The sequence below is a fragment of the Ranitomeya imitator genome, chromosome 4 (genome assembly GCF_032444005.1).
Source record: "Ranitomeya imitator isolate aRanImi1 chromosome 4, aRanImi1.pri, whole genome shotgun sequence".
Taxonomy (NCBI): domain Eukaryota; kingdom Metazoa; phylum Chordata; class Amphibia; order Anura; family Dendrobatidae; genus Ranitomeya; species Ranitomeya imitator.
The window spans coordinates 640,621,910-640,632,136 of record NC_091285.1 but is presented as its reverse complement, the minus strand read 5'-3'; positions in this window follow the sequence as shown (position 1 = coordinate 640,632,136).

Here is a 10,227-nt window from a genome sequence, read left to right as displayed (position 1 = left end):
CAGAAAACCTCAGTCTGGCATAGATCATCAGGTTCCTGTAGAGCCAGTGTTTCTTGTAACTGTTTACGCTGAGAGCGTGTGGTCACCATAGCTGGGTAGGAGAGCAGCAGCTTTTGCTTGCATATCTGCAAAGGTGTTACCAACAGTCTGTGGACTGTTCCATAGTATCATGCTCCTTAACTTTGATAATGGCCACCTGGGTTGGTCATTTGATTGAGTCCATGAGGGTTTTAACAGCTTCAGCATACTTCACTGGAGTCCCGGCAGTAGTAACAAACCCTCGATTGGCCCATAGGGCTCCGAAATCATGAGCAATACCAAATGCATACTGTGAGTCCGTGTATATATTAGCCCGCCTGTCTTTGGCCAGAACACATGCAGTAGACAGAGCCTGAAGTTCTGCTTCTTGTGCTGACAGTGAGGGAGGGAGTGCAGCTCCGTGCACTACAGTGTCTTCCGTAGTAACAGTGTATCCGGTGTGGAATCTGCCAAAATCATCAGCATATCTTGAACCGTCTTTCAGGGCATTGTAGAGAGGTTGCATTATGCGGGATGCGTCCGGTATTCACTGACAACAATAAGTACATAGTCCAAGAAAACGCTGGAGTGCAGTCTCATCTTTTGGGAAAGGAAGGGAGCAGACTGCTATTTTTCTTTCTTCTGTGAAGTGTCTGGCACCCTGAAGGAGACAGTGACCCAAAAATATCACTTGACCAAGGCAGAACCGAAGTTTCGAGGCCGAAACCCGACAGTTCAGATCTGCCAGATACTTGAGGAGGCTAACAGTGGCAACAATGGCTTCCTGCTCTGTCCATACACACAAGAAAAGATAATTCACAAACTGAAGCAGGCATAGGGGTAATTTAACTGCCAGGGTAAAAGACATTGGCCCATATTTTTTGCAAACTGATTGGGACTGTTTTGGGCCCCTTGTGGCATAACTGTCCACGTCAATTGTCATCCCTGATAAGTGAATGCAAACAGAAACTGGCAATCTGGGTGTAAAGGAATGCTGAAGAAGGCATTGGCGAGGTCGATAACTGTGAACCAAGCAGCATCCTGAGATATCTGGGACAAGAGAGTATGTGGATTAGGCACCACCGGAGTTTCTAGAACAGTAGCTGCATTAACTGCACGTAGATCTAGTACCAGCCGATACACAGGGGGTTGGCCGGGTGGGGTCTTTTTCTTAATGGGAAACAAGGGCGTGTTATATGGTGAAACACAGGGTACCAGGGCACCATTATTGAGTAACGTTTGTATTTGACCCTTGAGGCCCCACTCCTGATCATGTTTCAAAGGGTACTGATGGACTTTGGGAAAAGGGGCACAAGGTTTGAGAAACACTTTTACTGGTTCTACAGGCATTATTGGGGGTGAATCTGGGCCTATCAGGGCCATCATAACCATGGAAAGGACGTGTAAAATACAGATCTCATTATGTTCATCTGCATAGGGGTTATATAACGTAAATACCATCTGACCATCATCTTGGAATTATATTCTGGAGCGGAACTGTGATAATAAATCTGCCCCCAGTAAATTTACCGGACATGAGGGAGAGATTTCAAACTGAGCAGTAACTTCAGGGAAAGGTCCCAAGGTTTTGTGAGAGTATATTTATTGGGTCTGCCATCTACTCTAATTAAAACAAGCTCTTGATCTGAGAATTGACATGGCGAGGCTTGGGAGGGCGATTCCCAGACATAGGGTTAAAATGGATATTGGAGTATGGGACTGGATTTGTGTAAGGTGGGAGGAGTGCAGGAGCTGGAGTCTGGGCCACTGATAAGGAACCAGCTGCGTCCTTGCAGCTGTGGGGGGGGGAAGCTGAGATTGGAGCAGAAATCGCTGCAGCTACTGATTTAACCCTTGATCTCACTGTTGATGCAGAGCAGGTTAAGTTCTTCTGAAAACTTTTGTACTACTTTTTTTTTTCAATGCATCGTCTAGAATGGAAGTCTCAGTATCGGGTCTCATTGACATTATTGCCTCTTTCAATTCAGATTTAAGGCCGGACATCAAAGCTACTGCAAAAAGGTGTGAATGGGCTTTATTATACAGTGAAAACCCCAAATCTTTAAGTACTACCATAAGACGCCCATAGAACTTTTCGGGAGTCTCCCCCTTGTCCTGTGTGACATCTGTGAGGGAGGTAGCTTGGTCCGCTAGTCTATCTTGTGCCCAAACCTTTAAAGCATTACAGAAATCAACATCACTCTCATAGGTTCCCCGTTCACATTATACATTATGCCACCCTCAATAATTGGAATATACCCCTCTCCGGCCTTCACATGGAGTAAGTGTAACAGATCTCTCCGGGGAGTGGAATAAATCTCTCGATTCGCTGCTATTTGTCTTTAGAAGGCCATGGGGGATATTTCTGAATCGGGTAACTAAAGTAGGAGGGGGTGGATACTCATAACCACTAGCAATACTAGGCATAGCAGGGACTGGTGCTGGCGGTGGCTGATAATAAGTGCCGTCAGCGTTTAGCAAGGGAAAGGTGGGGGCTACAACTCCGGGTCTTCTTGCTTCACAATTGTAACAGACCTGTCTCCACTGAGAATTAGTAACTCTGCATACATCACAAATCCACCCGGCAGGATCATAGGGTGGGGGCGCACTGAGTTTTGGCAACCCAGGATATATTGGAGCTTTGGGGTTAAGGGGCACAGAGCTTACAGTCGGGAGAAGAGGCTTGATTTCCTGGGGAGGGACCTTATCATCTAGCAGGGAGACCCCCTGTTCCAGATCATCATTTTTAATTGTTTGTCTTTCTAACACATTACCCTCAATCACTTTCTCAGTTCCTTCTTGCACCACAAACATCCAGTTTTTTGTCACAGTAATAGACAACTTTCCTTTTTCAACGTAACAAAAACAAATCAGAATTCACGTCTCCTGTTAATCCTTAATTAGCTATATATCAACCATTCAACTTGAAGCAGATGAATCTTTTACCAATCTTTCAATTACACTGATAACCAAACGATCGCTTACAAGTTTCCTTCTAAAACTAGGCGCCATTTTTTACTTTAAACTTACAATATTTCTTTCTAATTCAATACAATATTGTTGTTTTAAACAAAACACAGATCTCCCAGCACATACTACACAAGGATAAAAAATTCAGAGAGGACGCAGCATTGTGCCGCCTCCATACCAGAGACACAGAACAGATAAGAACATCGCAGTATTCCTCAGCACAGGAAGGAAAAAACAATAACACAGCTGTTTGACTCCCCACTCCCATCGGGTATCTTAAAAATCTACACACAGTAACGGAATACAGCAGTTCTCAGACTTAATTAATTTCTACAAAAACCTTCATCATACAATTCATATGAAACTCCAGACCACCTTAGAAAAACCAATGATTGAGAATATTTTCCTCATCTTTGGGCTAACAATATCAGATTCATCACACAAATTCAAAGTCTTCTCTTACTTCCATGGAAACATGATTCTCCTTTAGAGCTAAATATCCTTACTTTACTTGTGCACAATACCGAGCGGCCTTACGCTTTGTTTCACAGGTCTCTCTGTCCCCCACTGGGACAACCCAAAAACGCGGTACTCAGCGAAAGGAGGAGGGCGTCTTAAACTTCCCTCCGGACACCTCTGGATATATTGTGACGGGGTGTACGGCAGAGCAAGAAGGGACAACAGGCCGAGGGATGATTCAACAGATTTATTATCACGAACGCTGGAACAACACATGCAGGTATATCTACAGAGTCCACAATTAGTCCAACAGAACAGGTTCGGGGGCACCTCCAGATAATCCTTGTGCCAGCTAACAAAGCAATAGTCCACACGAGTCCAAGGGATCCCAAAACAATCCCACGAGCGACGAGATATTGTCCTCAGCTCAAGTCTCGCCCCATTCGCTTCCGTAGTCACAGATGGACATGGGGTCTTGCCTCAGCTAAGAATCCCCACTCCTTCTCCTTCAAGGATCAACTCACATCTGATCTCAAAATAAGAATGGATTGTCTGAGCTCCTGGGATCCGCCCATGAAGGGGGGTAGGGGTCACACCTCCTATTCAATGGTTGGGTCCACCAGAAAATTCTAGACTGGTGGGCTCCGCTTAATCTATGTAGTATGTACATTTGACTAGCCACCTGCTGTGAGGAAGAATGGCTATTCCTCCACTAGTGATGTTGACAAAGCTTAATTACATTATAGCTTAGGGCTGCAAGTATTGGGGGAAGGAGACATATTGTTACAGGTGAACTCCCAGCACAAGAAAATACATAAATTACAGCTAATAGAAACCAGAGAACAGTTACATACATCAAATGGCATATTATTCAAATACAGGACAGGGCAAAAGTACATATCATGACAATCCCTTCCCCTCCCAATTTGTGTACGTACCAGGGACCTCTACAGGTCGCTGGTTAAGTACACACAGGCAGAGCGTAACTTACATGTGGCTTCATGCAGCCACGAATTGGCATCGTAGCTCTCCCACATCATTGCCCAGGAGAACATCTGCAGGCAGACCACCCATCACCCCAACCACACATCGCCTGACCCCAAAACCAAAGTTCAGATCCACAGTGGCTGTGGGAATAGTCCTCCATTGTCCACCAGCCAGTTCAATGACAATCCCAGGTCCTTGATGGATTGCCTCAGGCCGAACCACTCGGGGATCAGCCAGTGTGAGGAAAGCCCCTGAGTCACAAAATCCAATAAGTCTCTGTCCATCCAGCATGACCTCCTGCAAGTGCTTACCTCGATGAGCAGAAGTCGTCATAGCTGCAGGTCGCACACCATAAACTCCTAGTGGTGCAACATGGGTGGGTGAGGCACAAGGCCAGTCCTCACGAAGTGGTGACACGTTGTCCTCCATGGCACTTGGCTGTACATAATTAATAATACGACTGGGTACAGGATCAATCCTCATTTGAACAGCTGGGCAGGAGGCTTGCAGATGCCCCGGCTGTCCACATCGAAAGCATCTGTGCTGGGTCTCACTACATCCAAGGCGTCCTCTTGGGCGAGGGGTAAGGGAACCTGGAGGCCGGCCCCCACCTGAAGGTGCTGTAGGGTTTTGAGGACGACTCCTCCATGGGCTGGCTGGGCATGAGGCCTGCAGATGCCCACAACCATAACACTTGCGCTCTGCTACTTCCTCTCCTCGTCGTATTCCAGAAAACGCAGTAGAAGCAACTTGAGGTACATTTACACGGGTATCAGCATGAGGTGGTGGCTTAGAGGAATGGGGAACAATGGGGACAGAAGAACAGGGGGCCACCGATGTTGTGGAGCTGGTAGGCCTCTCTCCATCCTCCAACAGAACCCTCCACTGAGGCTTGATGGTGAGAGCCTCATCAGCTAGAGCTGCAGCTTCCTCCACAGTGGCTGGTCTCCTTTCACGCACCCATTCCCGAATCTCAGCAGGGCACTTGAAGTAAAACTGCTCTTTTAGGATAACCTGGAGGAATGTCTCCCAGGTTAAGGCCTCCTCTGCCTCCAGCCAGCGATGACATATTTGTTTGAGTCTGTGGGTATACATCTTGAAAGACACTTCCTCATCACAGGCTAAAGTACGGAACTGAGTCCTGTAAGTGTCTGGGGTAACAGCATAATGTTCTAGAATAGTCCGTTTAATCTCCGCATACTCACAGTTCCCCCGAGGGTTCATAGCTCTATAGGCTGCGGCAGCTCCACCCTCTAAGAGCCCCACCAGATGTCGGACTCGCTCCCTTTCCGGGACTTCCATTAATCGACACTGATGCTCAAAGTCCTGGAAGAAGCCCTCAATGTTGCCTGCAGCCTCATTAAAGGGCTTGAAGTCTTTGCGGGACACTCTGGGGAGTTCCCTCATGGTGGGTGCTGGGGTTAGAGTCTGTCTGGAGCTTCTAGCTGCTTCCAAAGCGATCTGCCTCTCCAGCAATGCCATCTTCTGAGCTCTGTCCTTGGCTCTGTGAATGGCCTCCCTCTCCCTCTCCTCGGCTCTGTGAATGGCCTCCCTCTTCCTCTCTTGAGCTCGGTGAATGGCCTCTTTCTTATAATCTATGGTGGCCTCTTCTCCCAGCAATGCCAACTCCTCCTCGTACCACACAACCCACTGACTTTTTTGGGTATTTACCTCCGGCTGCAGTCTTTCCTCCATTTGCTGTGAGGGTCCTTCCTCAGCGTCATCTTGCAGGCGAACTCCTTCCAAAGCCTCAATAAGCTGCTCCTTGGAGAGTCCCTTAAAACGGACTCCTACTTCACGGGCCTTTGATTGTAGGCTCCCCAAAGTCCAGTTCTTGTACTCTGCGGTGTTGGTTCCCGATGTTGGGCCATTGTCCTCCATTCCTTCTGCTCTGATCCCACTGCTTGCCACCAGTTTGTGACGGGGTGTACGGCAGAGCAAGAAGGGACAAGAGGCCGAGGGATGATTCAACAGATTTATTATCAAGAACGCTGGAACAACACATGCAGGTATATCTACAGAGTCCACAATTAGTCCAACAGAACAGGTTCGGGGGCACCTCCAGATAATCCTTGTGCCAGCTAACAAAGCAATAGTCCACACGAGTCCAAGGGATCCCAAAACAATCCCACGAGCGACGAGATATGTCCTCAGCTCAAGTCTCGCCCCATTCGCTTCCGCAGTCACAGATGGACATGGGGTCTTGCCTCAGCTAAGAATCCCCACTCCTTCTCCTTCAAGGATCAACTCACATCTGATCTCAAAATAAGAATGGATTGTCTGAGCTCCTGGGATCCGCCCATGAAGGGGGGTAGGGGGTCACACCTTCTATTCAATGGTTGGGTCCACCAGAAGATTCTAGACTGGTGGGCTCCACTTAATCTATGTAGTATGTACATTTGACTAGCCACCTGCTGTGAGGAAGAATGGCTATTCCTCCACTAGTGATGTTGACAAAGCTTAATTACATTATAGCTTAGGGCTGCAAGTATTGGGGGAAGGAGACATATTGTTACAGGTGAACTCCCAGCACAAGAAAATACATAAATTACAGCTAATAGAAACCAGAGAACAGTTACATACATCAAATGGCATATTATTCAAATACAGGACAGGGCAAAAGTACATATCATGACATATATATACTGTATACTTCTATATATTCCTTAGTTACGTATCCTACCCAATCTTCGATCACCTCACCGCGCCTGATTCTAACAATGATCAGGAATTCAGGATATTTTGACTATAAAGAAAATTACATCACTGGTCAATCCGGGGTGTCCGTGCCTTATGAGGTACGGTTCGAGCACTGGGCTCCCAACGGAACTACACCTCTATATGATTCCACCCAAAAATCACCCCACCATCGGGGACAAACCTCAGATCCTCTTTGCAGCAGAAACACAGGAAAACCACACCAAATGGTCAGTCTGGACAGTATAGCTGCCAACTTACCGTGGTTGTTGTGGGGGATGATCAGTCCCAATTTTCCAGTGTCCACTCCGAGGGTCCTTTGGTTGTCCTCCGGGGGGCAGAGGCATTCCTGTTTGGGGCCCCACGTTACGGGCGCCAAGCTGTTGAGGGAGGATCTAAAGTGATCCTTCACGGTTGACTCAGTGATTTTCAGATTAATCTACAGGGCGTTGCCGGCAACTGAAAATGACCAGACGGAGACTCGTGCCTCTGTATGGGGGATCAAGCAGATCTCTGGGCCCCCATTCATTGTGTATGAGTTTTCATAGTCATAGAAATTATACTTTAACCAATCAGCATAAGAACACGCTCACAGTTCTTAACCTATAAGAATACAGGAAAAACGTAACCCATGAGGATACAGGAAAAATGGAAACTACAGATATGGTCGTCTCTTTTTGGCATAAAAAAGATATTAACAGATGCCTCAGTCTTGTATAGCGATACACCCACGAGAGTCTCTTATCTGGCTCGAGTTAGAACACTCAAGGTCTTTATACCAATTATAAATCATAGCCTAGTTGAATAACAAAATGTTATCTTCGTGAGAAACAGGACAGAGTTACTTCATAGCAGCTGTAACCTTCTACCTAAGTAAATAACAGAATGTATCTTTAATCAACAAGAAAATGGAGTCAAAGCACAAAATGGAGAATCCTAGCACAAAATGGAGAATCTTTCATAATTTGTTCCTTCACATGTTGATGCTGAGCTCGGTATTTTGTTATACTGATCTATCATTGCCAGACCTAGGATTTGCCTTCGACTACCCGCTTGTATAATCCCTTTGCCTTTGACGTATTCTGACTTTAATTACCAGACCCTGGACTTTGCCCCTGACTATGTGTTTGTCTTATCCCTCGGTCTTTGACATACCCTCCTGGCTTTTGACCTTGAACCTCTTGACCACTCTGCCTCACGGCTAGTCCATGAGTAGTGACTAGCGTCATAGGATGAAAGAGAGTTAAGTGATGATGAGTTCTATCATTATTGGGGTTTCTGTTTTCTTGTATAATGGGTTTACCATCTAGGCCTACAACTTCAATTAATCCTGTGGCCTTCAGAGTAGAGACTTCAGATTTCTGCAGGACCCTGTAGGCTGCTACAGTGTCCACCAGACACTCTATTGTGGTAAAGAGCATACCAGAGAGGGTAAAGTGAACAAAGGCATCACACCCCTAGTTTCAGAGATGAGTGGTAGAACTGGAAGCCCTTCATGTCAATTGCTCCTTTCCTGCAGTTTTTTATTTGGGGCCTTACACTTGCTTCTAGAAGTGGCCCAGTTCATCGCAATTATAGCACTTCACCTTAACGAGGTCCACCCTTCCAGGGAACACCCTTTTTTGCCTGATCTTTCCCATTGTTTGTTTATAGGCATTTTAATTATTACCTTCTGGAATTTCTTTTCCTCCACTTCTTGAACATTCCTTTGAAATGAACTAGCCAAACTCAGTGCTGGGACTGACTTCTCATGCCAATCAGCATGATCAAAAATGAATGAGTCTCCATATTTAATCCAGGCACCAAGATGGCAATCAACATTTTTCCCATTCCTTGGTCCTTCAGGCTCGTTACTGTCTCCTCAACTGCCGACCTAAATCTCTCAATGTAATCCTTAACTGTTTACTTCGCCTTTTGATGAATATTTGTCACCCTTACCCAGGACTGGGGAGCAAAAACCTCTCCCATTTTGCTTTGGATACTCCAATGCTTTTTGAGAGGAGTTTTCTTGCTGATTTGGGTTAGATGGCAGAATAAGTCTTGTGCAGATGGCAGAAGCATCAATCTGTCCAGCTATTGTTTTAATTTTCTGCAACAAGTCTCTCCATGTGGGGTTGTAACTGAATAATGTTATACAGCTCATTTGCAAACGCATATGGATTGCTCTGTGGTTTGGTGATCGATGAGAGAAATCCCTTCACTTTTTCAGGTGTCCACGGAACATGTTGGGTGATTCTCCTAACTATCTGACCATTTATACAAGGCATAGATTGTTCTTTGACCGGATAGGCAGAGGCCTGAGGTGACAATCAAGGATGTGACCGATAGGATACCAAAGCTCTTCAGCTCCAAGGACGTCCACCCATTTCTTCTGATACATGTTGGCACCAATGACACGGCAAGGAAGGACCTACCGACAATCTGCAAGGACTTTGAAGAGTTGGGGAAGAAAGTAAAGGAACTGGATGCACAGGCAGTTTTTTCTTCTATCCTTCCAGTAGATGGGCATGGCACCAGGAGATGGAACAGGATCCTTGATGCAAACAACTGGCTAAGACGATGGTGCAGACAACAAGGATTTGGATTCCTGGACCACGGTGTGAATTACTGGTATGATGGACTCCTCGCCAGAGACGGACTACACCTCAACAAACCTGGGAAACACACATTCGCCAGAAGACTCGCTACACTCATCAGGAGGGCGTTAAACTAGAAGAAGAGGGGACGGGAAGAAAAACATTAGACTCGAACAAAGACGACCCAGGAAAACATACTCAGAAGGGAGGTAAGAACATTTCTAAAACAATCCACAGTGAGGAGATTGGAACAAAGCAAAATCCTCTAAACTGCATGCTCGCAAACGCCAGAAGCCTGACAAACAAGATGGAAGAACTAGAAGCAGAAATATCTACAGGTAACTTTGACATAGTGGGAATAACCGAGACATGGTTAGATGAAAGCTATGACTGGGCAGTTAACTTACAGGGTTACAGTCTGTTTAGAAAGGATCGTAAAATTCGGAGAGGAGGAGGGGTTTGTCTCTATGTAAAGTCTTGTCTAAAGTCCACTTTAAGGGAGGATATTAGCGAAGGGAAT